The sequence below is a fragment of the Myotis myotis genome, unplaced genomic scaffold (genome assembly GCF_014108235.1).
Source record: "Myotis myotis isolate mMyoMyo1 unplaced genomic scaffold, mMyoMyo1.p scaffold_m19_p_19, whole genome shotgun sequence".
Lineage (NCBI taxonomy): Eukaryota > Metazoa > Chordata > Mammalia > Chiroptera > Vespertilionidae > Myotis > Myotis myotis.
This window is the reverse complement of record NW_023416323.1, coordinates 35,731,827-35,748,255: the sequence shown is the minus strand read 5'-3', so window position 1 is coordinate 35,748,255 and position 16,429 is coordinate 35,731,827.

The following is a 16,429-nucleotide window of genomic DNA, read 5'->3' as shown; positions in this document are numbered from 1 at the left end:
AAGATTATGGCCAGCCAATAGGCAATACAAGCTTCCTTGGGGAGACAAAATGAGAGACTGGGAAAGAGAATTAACCCCTTTAATCTTCTCCATAACAATTTAGTGAACTGTTATTATGAGCAAGGTCTTAAACACAGAGGCCTCGGCCTGGGCTAAGGCAGAGTGGAAGGTGGGTTTAAAGTGAGCAGTTTGAGAGCCTGGCAGGTTGCAAATGTTGGGATTCATTAACAAACTAAAACCCCATTAAATATCTCGGAGCCATTCTTCTCTAAGCCATTCAGCTCCCTTCTTACATAAGAAAATGCATTTAGGAGCTTATTCAGGAAATAATTGGATTTTTAAAAACCCTGAAATTAATTATAATATAAAATTATTGCGTTTTTCCTTAAACAAAATAGAGTAGTAAAATTCTGAGTGTCTTAACTAAACCCATTTATTTATAGAATATAAACTTCTATTTCAAAGAAGTTCAGATTATAATAGTTCTTAAAATTCTCTTTTTAAAGAAACTCTAAACTTTATTATTATAGTTAAAATTGGATATAAAAACAATCTAATAGAAATTAAATCATTAATTAAGTCAATTTTAAAAGAAATAATTCGATTTCATTAAGGAATTGGTACACTGATATTACAAAGTGAATGGATTCCTGTAATTAAAAAGCATTGAATTCCATAGGACCATTTATCTTTCCCCCTCTTTTAACCATTTTGGTGAATTTCCTAAGCAGAATTTAATTAAATGCTGAAACAAAGACATAATTCAAAATTAAAATTCTTTAAAAGAACTCACTAGCAAATCATTAATGTGGCAACCACCCCCCACCATCTTCAGGAACATAAAAATGTGAAATATATATAAAATTATGACAATGTGTACCATAGAATCACAGTTATTTGAGTGTCTTTGATTATCTATGTGTTCTCTCACCAAGTAGAGGGATCTTTGTCTAAATGTCTTAGACCAACACTTTTCAGGTGGTAGACATTTTCCCAAGGTTTAGACACCAATTCAAACTATGTTTTCCAGCGTTAGATTGGGTGTTACTCAAATCTTACAGACACTAAACCACACATTGGGAAGGTCATCATTTTGAGGATAGAGTCTTTTGAGGTCGGATGGACTTCCAACTTTCCTGTTACCAATAGTGTTGAGCTTTGTCAAATACCTCTACTGAGGTTCCATTTCTTCGTCTCTCACATGGAGTTGTGTTGAGGATTACATGTAATATCACTTGGCAACTGTCCACTGGAGGCCTTGGAACATTACAGGTGACTGGTAAATATTTGCTCTTTTTGCCTTGTGAAGTCATGGGATTGGCATAGGAGAGGAAACATTTGACCTCTACATGATACATGCTGGGGGAGAGACTAATGTCTACCTTTGCTGCAAAATTGTACACTGCAATTTCTCATAGTGTCATTGGATATCTTTTTTAAAAAATACGGAGTATATTTTTATTGATTTCAGAGAGGAAATGAGAGGGAGAGAGAGAGATAGAAACATCAGTGATGAGAGAGCACCATGGATCGGCTGCCTCCTGCACGCCCCACACTGGCGACCGAGCCCGCACTCGGACATGTGCTCTGACCAGGAGTCGAACCGTAACCTCCTGGTTCATAGGTCGATGCTCAACCACTGAGTCATGCTGGCTGGGCTCACTGGATATCTTTTATGTAAAATAAGCCCATGATAAAATGACTTTGATAGCAGATTTATAAGCTATAAAGCAGCGGTTCTCAACCTGTGGGCCGCGACCCCTTTGGGGGTCGAACGACCCTTTCACAGAGGTCGCCTAAGACCATCGGAAAACACATATATAATTACATATTGTTTTTGTGACTAATCACTATGCTTTAATTATGTTCAATTTGTAACAATGAAAATACATCCTGCATATCAGATATTTACATTACGATTCATAACAGTAGCAAAATTACAGTTATGAAGTAGCAACAAAAATAATTTTATGGTTGGGGGTCACCACAACATGACGAACTGTATTAAAGGGTCGTGGCACTAGGAAGGGTGAGAACCACTGCTATAAAGTATATCTGTATGCATGTGAAATGTTACTATTATTGTTCTATAAGATTTAGCATATGCTATTTTCCCATTTTCTCTTTGCATCCGAATGACTGTCATCAGGATTTCACCCACAGACCTGCATCTTTAAAGAGGCTTTGACTGGGCCTTCTGTTTTTCTCTCTCTCCCTCTAATAATTTGGACCACAGCAGCTAATTGCAGTGTCTAATTGTATCCTCAATTGGCTGATTGCGCCCACAATTAACTAAATATAAGCACCAAGCATCTCAGTCCATTCAATTTTATGCCTCAAAGGGAGCCTGTGTGAAAGAGGAGTTGGCTGTCTTCAAGGAAAACAACTCAGACTTGGAATTGTAAGTCTAATTTTAAAGCTTCCAAATAGTTTCCAGTTGGCACAAATCATAAACCTGGTGACTATCTTAGTCCGTTTGAAGAACATAAAATCTGGATGAGTTACAGGCAGGCTACAGTTAAAGCAAATATCAGTAGAGGCACGAGGTTACATTTTGTCTGAGTAGTTCATGGGATTGCCTTCCTGGTTGGTATGTCTGCAGTCATGGCAGACAGGCATAGGACCAGGGCCTTCATGTATTTTATGTTGCAGGATATGGGGGGTAGAGGGGACAACAGAAAAAGAAAGAAATGGAGAGAGACCAGGAGAGTATGTAAGTACAACCCTTGATTGGAATTTTGGCAAGGTTATTTTGGCAGGAATGTCTAAGATGAGATTTTAATTCAGTTAGGTATCCACACACAATGTTACCCCAGTAAGACATACTCTATTCCCAGAAAAAAGCTTGTTGAAGCCAGTGTATTAAGTCGGGGTATATATAACATGTTCATCAGAGGTATGAACTCAGAAACACAGGGTCCATGGAAAAATAATTTCCTGGGAACTTCCCTGTACGGAGGGATGGCCATAGACTTCTCCACGTCGTGAGCATGGGTGTTCCAGGTAACCTTCATAAAAACCAAGGAGCCAAAGAGATCCCTGCTAACATCTGAGTTATATACTCTACTGCCTTTCTCTATACACACAGAAATGCTTATGACCGTAAGGCATTCCTGTGACATGCTTCCATTCTTAGTAAGGGAGACCATCCTTAGTAAGGGAGCCAAACACTGACATTGCAACCTGATCTATGCAGTATCAAGAATGTACAGCTTGCCCGGCCGACATGGCTCAGTGGTTGAGCACCTATGAACCAGGAGGTCACAGTTCAATTTCTGGTCAGGGCACATGCCCGGGTTGTGGGCTCAGTCCCCAGTAGGAGGCATGCAGGAGGCAGCCAATTGATTCTCTCTCATCATTGATGTTTCTAACTCTCTCCCTCTCCTTTCCTTTCTGAAATCAATAAAACTGTATTTTTTTAAATGTGTACAGCTTGCCATGGCAATAAAGAGAGAGCTCAAACTGTGGACTCCTTCCTGGAATGCTCAAAGGTTCCCTGATGTAGGCGAATTCTACAGGGTGCGTTCAGAGACCAGAGTCTGCTCTAGCCTCTGAGCCTTCACTTCCGAGAGATATTACAGCAGAAAGAGATGCATTAGGGTTTGGGGAGACCATGAACAGTCAGCTCTTCCCCAGCCTATCAGGGATCCCTTTGAACAGTCAACTTTTGATGCCTGTCTCTTATCCTGTTGGATCTTTACCGCAGAACATTTCCAGATAGGCACTGAGAAATCTGAAGTAAAAGCTTCTTATTCTCGAGATTGTGGAGTTTTAAAGAGTGTAGAAAGTTCAAATGAGGTTTGCATGGAAATTTAAAATTCCGAGTGCTTTATCAGAAATGACATGTGGGTCGCAAATCTGTCACTAAAAGAACAGCCTAAATAGCCCTCCCCAACTTTTTCTTAGAACTGATTTTTTCCCCCCATCTGCGGGAGCAAGTTCTCCACCTATACCAGCAAGCAGGCAGCTGTCATGTACTTTTCGGGCATAATTTAAAGCCCTTTAAATGATTATTTTTAATTTTAATAATTTTGGAGGTGTTCCCTTGTGCATTAAAATTCAGGAAGCTGGCATAGCCCTCGGCTTACCTTCAGGGCAAAACTGTGTGCAAGATATGCTTCTATGAGATAATTTGTTTCTTAATTGGCATCCGTTTGCTGAAATACAATTAAAGTTATTGCTCTAATATTAACATCAACATCTTGATTGCTCTATGAAATATGAATATTTATGTATTTTTTTTACATGGCAGATATCTCTCAGGCGTTTTATTTTTTTTTATATTGACAGTTTCTTATTTACCGCGAGGTTTTCAATTCTTACAGAAAGCTTATAACATAAGCAGGGCTGGGTAGCTTGCTGAGGTTTAAAATACTGCAGGGTGAGACTGCTTTTTACTCTAAAGAGCCGTGTAGAGTGTCATTTCTTAGTAACTGTATTTGGATTCTGGAGCCCAATTGACTTGAAAAGCTGAGAATTGAATAATCTCTGCAACCTACTTTGCACCATTATGGTGAGGACCACGTGAGCCAGATGGTTTAGTAGGTAATCTTTATTGAATAGAAACAATACCTTGTATTTGTACAGCTCTGTACAATGTACCACAGGCTTTTGCATCAATGTCAAATGAGACTGACTTAGAAGCTACGCTATTTTGCTACTAAGTTTTTAGAGGTACCATTTGCAGGCTTTCTTTTCTTTCTCTTTTTGAACGAGCCGAACCATTCATAGTTGCTTAAAAGCAAGAATGTAAGAGCATATGTCTGTAACTATATATTCAGAACAAAATGATTCGTTTATCAATTAACATGTTTAGATTATATTAATTCGCCCATCAAAATCTTTTCATGTATCTTTTAAATTGGAAAAATAATATAGGGTATCACTCATGTTAACCATAGCAAATAATAAGGGTATACAGTAAAGTAAATAAAAGCACTTTATAGTCTTTGAATATTCAGCTCACCTCTCTAGTGGCAACTGCAATTAAGAGTTCTTTAGCTCTTCCTCTTCCTTTCTCTTTCTTTCCTGAATGATTCTTTAAAATCATTATGTGAGGCCAAGCAAGACAGACATCCTGTGGAGGGAGGAGGCTCCCAGTGATGCAGCACATCGACCAGAGCCACAGCGAAGTGAAGCGAGGGGTAGGGAGGCCACTTGACGCGGGTGGAAGAGTCCGAGAGGGAGAGTAGAAAGGCATGCGCATAGTGTCGGAATGAGGTGAGCAAGGTCTCCACCATACACATGGGTGATGAGGAGAGCTGAGGAGAGGTCAGTTACTTGTAGAGTACTGATCAATCAGTAATATATTATGTATAATGGGAACCTGGTTTCACACTGTCAAGGCTATTTCAAATGCAAAAAGGGAGAAAACTGTGGTCAACTTTGCTCTTGAATTGGAAAATGAGATATTGATATGAACTTAACAGTTTTCAATAGGGAGATAGATAGAGATAGAGACTGGATATAAATATGAGTGTGAAATTTGTGTGTCTGTGTGTATGTATAAATAAGTGTATTTCTAGCCCTACCCACTGAAAAGTCCTGTGTGCTATGATACTCAATAGCAAAGAGCTTATCTACTGCCAAGGTCATGGATTCTAAATATACTAGTAACTTTCTGCTAAATGGAGTTAGGGTCCTTTGGAAAAAAAATGGCAAATTCAAGGCTGAAGTAGGGACAAATAAGCCAGACAGTATGTCAGAAAGTACGAGTGATCAAGGCATATAAAAATAACACAGACACTAGCTTAAAGGGGGCCCTACTGGCCAAATCTGAATTTCAGCATTCCATTAAAGGAGAAATTAAAACCCATGGAATAAAAAGAATTTGCAAGACCATAATAAAGTAAATATAGAAATCCTTGTCAGAAAACTTTTTTTATTTGGAGAAAGAATAAGATTCTTCTGCCTTCCAGTGAGGACATCAAATAAGTCATTGTGGGTTTTTTGTTTTTGTTTTTGTTTTTTTGTTGTTATTGGGGTGTTTTTTTTGCCAATCTCAAACCTTCCCATATTTGAAGAAAACCACTGCATCACTACATCTCATCACTACATCTTCTCTGAGACGTATCTTCTCCAGGCTGATTTTCAATTCTTTCAGTTTATCTTTAGACAATATTTTGTGAAGTCACTTCCATATATATATATATATATATATATATATATATATATATATATATATATATAGCATTTGCTTCAAAGAGGAAGGGAGAGGGGGAGAAAAAAACATGAATGATAAGAAAAAATCATTGACAGCTGCCTCCTGCATGCCCCCTACTGGGGATTGAGCCTGAAACCTGGACATGTGCCCTGACTAGGGATGAACTGTGACCTCCTGGTTCTCAGGTCGATGCTCAACCACTGAGCCATGCTGGCCAGGCTGAAGTAAATTCTCAAATTCCTAGTATCTCAATGATGGACATGACATCAGTGACCCGGTGTTCCTCTGTGGTTCCCATAGTGTATATGAAAAGTAGCCCAGGGAGGATACTAATTGCTTCAGAGTAGAGTAGGATTCCCACCTCTCTTCTGTACATTGCACAACCAAAAGTTCAGTCACTAATAAGATTATATTAGGTGTTTTTTTTCTGCCACTGTTTGACCAGGACACAATTGTACAAAACCCTGATGTAATCCTGTTGACCTAACTGTTGCAGTGACCACTCAGATACCTGCTCATGGCTATGCCTCTAGCATTGCCATTCTCTGCAGCTGGCACATTATACTATTATAGCCAACAAATCCCATGTTAACCCTACCAAGAGCTCATAAAAATGGAATTTTCCTCGTCTAACTGGCTTTGGAGACCTGTGATGTTTCTAATCCATCTGATCATAGCAAAGACAAGGGGGCGTGAGGGACCATATAACAGTGTGTGCTATGGAAACCAGTTTATTTCTGCCGAACCAGAGAGAGCAACCAGTGAAATGAAGCCTCACCCAAGGCTGCAAGGAACGCTGTAGGATTCTTTTTCTCTTTCCGAGCCACGTACCAGGATAGCATTATCCGTACAGGCCCAAGAGTACCTGTGGACAGAAATACAATAATGTTTTATTTAAATTGAGAAACAATCCTCGCAAAAGCCTCAGGACATCAACAGCACTTTCTAGGCTGGAGATTTGAGGGCAGTTCTAGAAGCAGTGCCAGTGAGGATGGCATCTGAGCGATGCGAGAGCAGAGAGGCGAGGAGAGGTTAGTGGGGCAACATCCACGGGAGGCGTCCTACGGAGCCTCTGTGGTTTGCTGAGGTTTTCAGAAGAGGAAAAAATAGACAGGTGAAGTTTCATATTGTGAGTTTAATTCCTATCAGAGAGAGAAAGACAGTGAGAGCCTTGCTTGCACATGTCTTCAGAATCTGTGAAATTAATTGCATTTTTAAAATGTTCCCTAAAGCCATTTGAGTCTTAGAGGAAGACTCTTCTTCTCTCTTTACTTACAGACAACATATCCAAAAGGTAAAAAATACAGCATAGTCTGGATCATCTTATGCTGGGTTGTTTCAACCTGTTATCATTGTTTCTATTCCATGGTATCTCCTATGCATGTAGGGACATCAGGGTCTCCTATAGAATATCACTGTCGGTTCTGGACACAACATTGGAACAATGTCATTGGCAAATAGAGCCTAGGTTAGCAGCGAGAGAGCAGAATTATGACATGATGGCCCACGATGTCCAATGAAGAAAAGTGGAAGGAGTTCTGTTCCTTGAATACATGGTTTGCATGTATCCAAGCAATATAATGTAAAAATGTTTTAATAATGAACTGATTACTTCATGTGTACAGTCAGCCTTCTTGAGTATGGGGATGGTTTCTATCTGCAGCAGAAAGATCATTTCTTTCTTACATATTATTGGGGCTCAATGAATGTTGATTAAAATATTTTCTTAGTTGAACATAAAATGAAAGTCCAGTGAGGGTTACCCAACTACTTCCATTGACATTTTGTAAAACCATCATTTTAGCATTTATTTCACTGCATAGAGCTTCTTTTTTACTTGTTGGTCTTCCACACCAGACCATCAGATTCCTTGAGGGTCAGATATTGTCTCTGAATTATTAACACCAGACACATAGTATTCCTTCAATGAAGGTTAAATGAATGAATGAATGAATGAATGAATGAATGAATGAATGAATATCCTTTAATCTTTTGGAGTCATCAGATGAGTACACATGGATAGTTCATTTTCAATTTCTCTTTATTGCTACTTTTTAATTTTAGGTAGGGTATTTAGGCTTGCAGATAAAGACTTTCATCTTCTATCTATATATTTCCTTTTATCTCCATCCTATAAGAAAACAATGCCTTGCTACTTATAATTATGTCTTTTCTTCTAGAAAGAAAGAAGTTTGTGGGTGAAACATATCAAACTCACATACGACAGCTCAAGAGATTTCTGGACCCAATCAATCCCTAGATTTTGAAAATGACAGGGTATATGAATGAATGACATCTTCACCACATTAATTCATTTCCCCATCACTCCCTTTAGCTGAACCGCTTTCTCTTCTCCTAGCATGAAACGCTCTGAATTACCTTTCTTGAGAATTGAGACCTTACTTTCTCAATGTAATTATATTTGTCAGACTCACCTGCCAGTTTGTCCGAAGACTGCTTCAGTGATCTCATTGTTCGTAGCTGAAGGAGTCCCCAGAAGTATGTGGCATGGCAGCTAGAACTCTATTTGGAAGAGCTGCTAATTATCCTGCTTAGTTTCTTAGTAGCCTCCAATTACATGTTAATTCCAGGGCTGTTCACATTGGCATTTCCTACATTTGTGATGTATACGTTCAGAGGGACATCATGACCACTGTGTTGAATCTCATCCTGTAGCTACAACTGTACTGACTCAGCGGTAGAGTTCTCCCTTGATTTGGAGCACAGTGGTCACTCAGTAACCGTAAGACGTGCTGGTAGGTTATCTAGCCCACTCTTCATGCTTCATCTTCTTTTTTTCTTTTTTTAAAAATATATTTTATTGATTTTTTACAGAGAGGAAGGGAGAGAGATAGTTAGAAACATGGATGAGAAAGAAACATCGATCAGCCGCCTCCTGCACACCCCCTACTGGGGATGTGCCCACAACCCAGGTACATGCCCTTGACCGGAATCCAACCTGGGACCTTTCAGTCCGCAGGCCGACGCTCTATCCACTGAGCCAAACCGGTTTTGGCTTCATCTTTATTGTGCACCTACCATATCCTAGCAATATTCACCCATAGTTTTAGAAGGGTTAAAGAATGTTGTTAAAATGAGGAAGCTAGTAGGCAGCAGGACCATATTTTGAATTCAGACTTGTATAAACGCCCAAGCTTGTGTTTATCCCACCAAATTGTGCTGACTTTGGGTATGTGTGTAATATTGATGTTTAAGCGGATATTTTATTGTCATGGTTTGGCACTTCATAGCCACGTAGGACAAACCTTTAGGGACTATATGAAGTACAATACTGTATAAGCACATGACAATTTTACAGATAACTAATTTTAAAGGTTTTTTTTTATTTAATCAAGTATGTGCATATTCCATTGCTCCCTGACAAACGCATAGATGCTTCTTGCATTGTATTCAATTTCTAATATTCTTTATGGTACTGCTTCCTTGGGTTAGAAAGAAAGAATTTAAAAGGCAAAGGCAGTCACAAATGATCAAATGATCCCATATAAATTTGGCCTCATTATGTGCCTCAGTATTTATATATATAAAAGCCTAAGTGACCATTCGACCATTCGACTGGTAGCTATGATGTGCACTGACCACCAGGGGGCAGATACTCAACACATAGGCATGGGAACATGGAATAGACTGATGAATCTCAGAGGGAAGGGGGGGCGGGAAGGGATTAACCAAAGATCTTACATGCATACTAGAAGCCCAGTGCATGGATTCGCACACCAGTGGGGTCCCTCAGCCTGACCTGCAGGGATCTGGCCGACACTGGCAGTCCGACATCCCCCGAGGGGTCCTGTATTGCGAGAGGGTGCAGGCCAGGCCAAGGGACTCCATTGGTACACGAATCTGTGCACCAGGCCTCTAGCTAAGCTATAATGAAAAAGGATTCTGGAAGTTGTTTCACAATGCATAAGTATATCAAATTATCATGTGCATTTTAAACATATTATAGTTTGTCAGTTATATCTCAATAAAGCAAAGGGAAAATGTCCTAGAAGTTTTCTTGACTCTCTTTCAAGATTATCTTTTTCAAGCTGTGATATATTTACACAATGGAATACTACTCAGCTGTAAAAAAGAAGGAAATGTTACTTTTGGGGACAGCATAGATGGACCTGGAGAGTATTATGCTAAGTGAAATAAGCCGGTCAGAGAAAGACAAATACGATATGATTTCACTTCCATGTGGGCTCTTGTGAACTAATTAACAAGTAAAATAGAAGCAGACTCGTAGATACAGGGAACCGACTGACAGCTGTACAAGGGGAGGAGGTTGGGGGATAGATGAGAAGGATGAAGGGATTAAGCAAAGAAAAAATAAGGCTTATGGGCACGGACAACAGTATGGTGATTGCCAGAGGGAAGGAGGGTGGAGGGAGGTAGAAGAAGGTAAAGGGGACATGATTGGTGATGGAAGGAGATTTAACTTGGGGTGGTAAACACAATATAATATACAGATGATATATTGTAGAATTGTATAGCTGAAATTTATATAATTTTATTAACCAATGTCACCCCAATAAATTCAGTTTTTAAAAAAATGAAAGTGAAGAGGGAAAATAAATTAAAAAATACATTTTTAAAAAGATTATATTTTGTGCTCTGACCATTTCAGTAGAGGTGAATAAATCACTTAGAAGTCCAGCTGTTAGTTCTATTCCCACAGAATCACCACCCATAACTACCAGTCATGTTGACAATGTAGTTTAACTTCAGCTTAAAAACTGTAGGCAGTGCTTGTGAAGACACAGTGAAATCATCCCCCTTTTATAAAGCTACATTCTTATCATCTATTTGGTAAGCAATTTGGCAATATAATCAAGAACTTAAAAACAGGGTAATACAAAAAATAAGTTTACAGTTTGTATGGAAAATAATTATACAAGAATAAACTCTGTGTCCCACATACTCACAACTATAAACCTACTTTTTGCCCCACACTGTACTGTATTTCACATAAATACAATTATGTGAATATAAACCAAGAAAAATATTCTGAATACATAAAGGGTGTGGGAAAAGGGGAAACAATGAAGTGCAGGGGGGTTTATTGTAACATGTTTTACTACAGTAGAGAGTAGGGGAGAAAATGGGAATGTCTTTAGCTGGGAATTAGTTAAGCAGCCTGTGGTGCATCTGCTGTATAAAATATTATGCAGTCATCCAAATTATAATTTTGAAGATATAATACTAGCATAGAAAAAGCTGATGGTGTCCTATTAAGTAAATTTACTCTGCTTTAACTGCACCTGTATCCATAATCCCTGTATACCCACTTTTCATACTTTTGTTCCCAAGAAACAGTTTGCAGGATTCGAACTCACATTTGTAGCCCCAGGCTCCCTCCGAAGCACATCTTCATTAAAATCTAACAGCCTTTCCTGCTCTTGGGAGAGAAGAGAATCTAAGCAGAGATGTAACGTTGATGCAGGAGGGATGAGGGACCCGCAGTTGAGCAATCCGACAGTTTCAGTCTCCAACGAAATTCTGCATCATTTTTTTCTCCTTTGCTTCCTGAAGATCCTTTAAAATCTTATTTCTCAGTGAGTAATTTTGTCTTTATAGTACAAAAGGTAATTCCCATACCTAATATTGTTTCTAAGCACATGTGAGTACCCTGCTGAGATACATATGAGTTTTTTGTGTGACTATGACACAAAATGAAAATTCCATTTCTTGAATTGGAAAAAAAAAAGTAAATTGACTTTCATGCTCAAGTGAGTTATTTCAGGGACTTGGGAGGGGTAGGTTCAGTGCATCACCTACTCTACATTCATTCGTAATTGATGCAACTTTTGGTGATCGTTCTACATTTACAAACTTCATACTCAGAGAGTAAAGTAGCAGACATTATTGATTTTAAGCAGATCTAGGCTGCCCTCATCAAAAAGTGTCTACTCTTGGGTAAGAGCCTTAGCAATCTCTTTTAAAATATTGTAAACTACTGAGGACTATGAGTTTCCCTGCTTTTGTTGTTCAAGTTGTTTTCCTGGATATTCTGCATTATGCTTATTGTGGAGTGAGAAATGGGCAGCTGGCTGTCTCGCTGGCATCAATCAGATGTTCTTCAATTTCTAGGCACTTGTTACAAAGCTCCCTAGATTGACCAAGAACACTTTGATATGGCAGAAGGAACTGTTTTTGGTGACCCTGGTTGGCCAATCACAAGATTTCATTTCTGCCAGAGCAGAGTTGTGACTAGACAACATGTACCTGCTGCAATAGGGGAGGTATCTAAAGGTTTGCAAGAAGTTTCACAGAGAAAGATGATAAAAAGGAAAGCACATGCACATTGGTGATATTAAAGATAGTTTATTCCAATCATAAGTGTAAACCGTGAAGCATCACAAGTTACATAAAGAACTTTTCCCAGGCAAAACAACACTGGTTAGCCATCCTTATATTCTACGTGTCTTTCCAGGTTGCAAAGTTTATTACTTAGAATATTTAGCTTTGAAGGATGGAGTTGTGGAACCAAACTGAGATCAAATGACTGCAAAACCTTCCACTGCATCATTACACAGTAGTAATGCACCCTTAGGAAACATGTGCGTGCACACACACACACACACATGCAAACAATGTGTTTTCAATGAACGCTATCAATTAAGTACATTCTGTGAGGAAAAATATTGCATCATTCTTACTGATGTATCTGTAAAACTCAGTACTGTGTCAGGAATATAATCAGTTCTCAATTGATGTTTTTATATGTGTGAGTGACTGTGTATATGATCGTGTATTTATAGTGAGACTATGTTGTTCTAGCTGGTTTGTCTCAGTGGGTAGAGCATCGGCCTGCAGACTGAAGGGTCCTAGGCTCACACATTCCCAGTCAGGGCACATGCCCAGGTTGCTGGCTCCATCTCTAGTGGGGGTTGTGTAGGAGGCAGCCAATAGATGTTTTTCTCTCAATCAATGTTTGTTTCTCTCCCCAATTCCCTTCCTCTCTCTCTAAAATCAATAGAAACATTAAAGAAAAAGAAGTGGGATTTTAAAGTGATCAGTGTGTGTACCATGTGATCCAACTCAAAATGCATTTTATGTAAGATTCCTGAGAATCCTGTAATGTTCAGGAACAATGCTAAGTGCTGAGCAGACAAAGATAAGATAGAAGCCAGAGTAAGGGGCAACTCAGTTTGGTGAAGATACCACCATAATAAGCATCTCAAGATATACATTATAAACAGCAGCCACTCTAAAAGCACGATTTTTCCCCCATGGAAGTCAGGGAGGGGGAGAGCTAATGCTGGAATAATTTTTAAGAGGGGAAATATTCCATGTGAAGCAAGATGGGAGAGAATGTCCTTGATATCATGGACATTGCATAGCAAAATAGACCTTCAGGTATCCAGGCAATTATTAAAAGATAAAGATAAAGAGAGGTTATCAGAATGAATACAGAGATCCACCTGTAAACCTCTTTCCTTAACCTTAATTTCTGGGCTTAGGTCTTTCATCCCTGCTTCTTTCTTATCCTGAAATGTCCTGCTTCTAAGCCATCGTTTCCATCTTTCCAGACTTGCATCTTCCATGCCGATCGTAAGCACATGAGTTTGACAACTAAATCTTCCCAAATGCCCAGCAGAGCTGTCTGATACTGGGCACCTCCTCTTATAGATGTGATTGGTGATATGAGTGCCTAATTGTTAACTTCCAGAGTATTCCATAGGAGGGGAGGTTCTCACTGCCAAGATCCCTTACAATCCAATGGAGAAGCTATGCCATCAAGAACCTCAGAGGTTGAAAATCTTACTGAGGAGAAAACGACACATCAATATCCTGGTTTCATTCAGGCAGGCCATTTATGTAAATACCGTGAGAGCTGCTTTCACCGTGGGGGTTGTCTTGTGTTTAGACTCTTTTCCAACTGCGGACGCATTCTGCATAATGACCCTCAGTCATTATCTCTGTCTCACTCTCAGCGGCATAAACAGGAAACCATAGCACGGGGTCTGAATACTTCGCTGGAATTCATTTCTATATTACATCCCACCCTGTCTTTGTCCATTTCTCCTTACGGAACATTGTTTTAACTGCCTCAGTATTCACCCTGTTATTTAATACTGTTTTCCCAGCTGTATACAACCTCGGCAGCCCTCCGAAAGTGTCGGGGTTTATTTCTAGCGGGCCTCTTGCTTACTTTCTCTCTCCATTTCATCTAGCCTTACAATAAGTAGGTATTGGGCGGCTGCCAAAGACATAACTATTCAGGGATCCAAACAATTTTCATGGGGAGCCATTTGATATTAGAAACCATGGATGGATGTTTTTATTGACTATCAACCTCTGTAGGGAAGGAAATTATTTTGGCCTTGACCAAGCTAGTATATAAGTGGCTTTGGGCCTTGGTTGGAGCCGGACATGGCAACTCTGACACCTTTAAGAAGGGATGCAATGATTTTTTTAAGTGATATTTGTAATGATAGACAATGAAATCAAGACTGGGCCGTCATTATTTGTATTGGTGTTTCTAGGGAGAAACACCTATGCATCCATCTACTCCTGTTGGCCCTGCTTTTAAATGCTATTACTTCCCCAAAGAACTGTCATTTTGATCAGAAAAGTTGTATTCTTTACACTATGCCCAATCATTCCTCTAAGAATGAACATGAAAGGCTGGTTCTGCCTCCCTTTTCTGGTGCAATACAGTGTCTACTACCCAGGAGAAATACAAAGCTCACAGCCTCAAGATCAGGACAGGGTGCGTCCATGTGACAATCACATAATGAGTGGTAGAGTCAGGATTTCTGATGAAACTCCATTGTCTGCGATACAGATGAGAGAATGCCATCCCCGTGAACAAGCAGAAACATTTCCAGATTGATTGAGCAATCTTTCCGGAAGCGGCATCTCCATTTATTTTCCCGGGGCCTTTAACCCCTAAGAATAGTAGCTGATTGTAATTGCATAAATGGCATAATATTTGAGAGACCTCTGGAGCACTTGTGTGGAACTGAAACCTTTTTCTGAGCATAGCCTGCCATTGTACACAGTCTTTATTCATCTCCCGTGATTTCATTAGTGAGGGTATTGGTATGGAAATGGATGAAGGTTTATAGGTTTATTTTACTGTGCTGCAGTCTCCTGTAATTATACTACTGACGGATTGTATGAAACTGCTTTGCAGGAAGCTTTCAAAACACATCAAACTCCGGAAGTGCTTTTGATCTACAAAAGCTGCTTTTTTGGGGTCCCACTTGCAGTTACTGAGAATCGGCCCCCACTTAGCTCCCCCACCTTCCAACTCTTATCATTGTTCTCATCATCTTTAGGCTTCAAGGGCATTAACGTGGCTGTAGTAAATATCCTGGAAAGACCCTCCAAACCCAAGTCTATAAATGTTCATACAAAACAAGCAAAGTTAAATAAGAGGGGGGAAGGAAATGAGTAGCAAGTTTAGTTCATTTTATTGCATTATTTTTTTATCCTTGCCTCTGACATTTTGAATAAGACATTTTTTAGGATGTAGAAGCATTCTCATGAGTGTTTGGATGACCGAGATGTGGGTGTGACTTCTGATTAATTTCTCTGTAGGTTGAGCTATGATTTCTGAGGAAATGAGAAAAGATAATGTGAACAGACATCTTTGATCAAGAAGTTACCTGATTGGATTTCATGGGTCATCTGTGTCTGCCATCAGATTATGATTTGGGGGATTCAAAACCCGAAAAGAGTTCCCCCCCTATTCTTTTTCACTTTAGGAGGCTGTCATGAATATTTTAATGGCCCATAAAATTTTCTTAAATGTAAAACCAGACTCTTAGAATGTCTGACTATAAGGGCCCAAACCTCTGGCCAGTGTTTCATTCAAAAGGAAGTGAGCCTGAAGAAGACTTATAGTGAGGCAGTGTAGAATTTGAGAGAAAAGGGTCCTCTCCACTGAGCACCAACTTTGTCTATCCATTGCCTATCCCATATTTCTGTGTAAATATCAAATACACATCTGGATTTCAACCAGTTCAAAAGGGATAAAAATATCTTGATTTCTGCACAAAGGACTGTCCCTCCCTCCATAACCCAGAATCATATTTCCTGTGAGGTTTTGAACCATCTCAGTGAATAACATCACCATTTCTTTGGCCGAGAACACACAAGACATCTTCCATCACTCTCTCATCCAGTCCAAAACCCAGTCATCTACGCTGTAATTTAAAAATCTATCTCAAGCGGACCGACTATTTCCGTTTCAGACTAAAAACAACAATCCAAACAACAATCATTTCTCTCCCAGATTACTGAAACAACTTC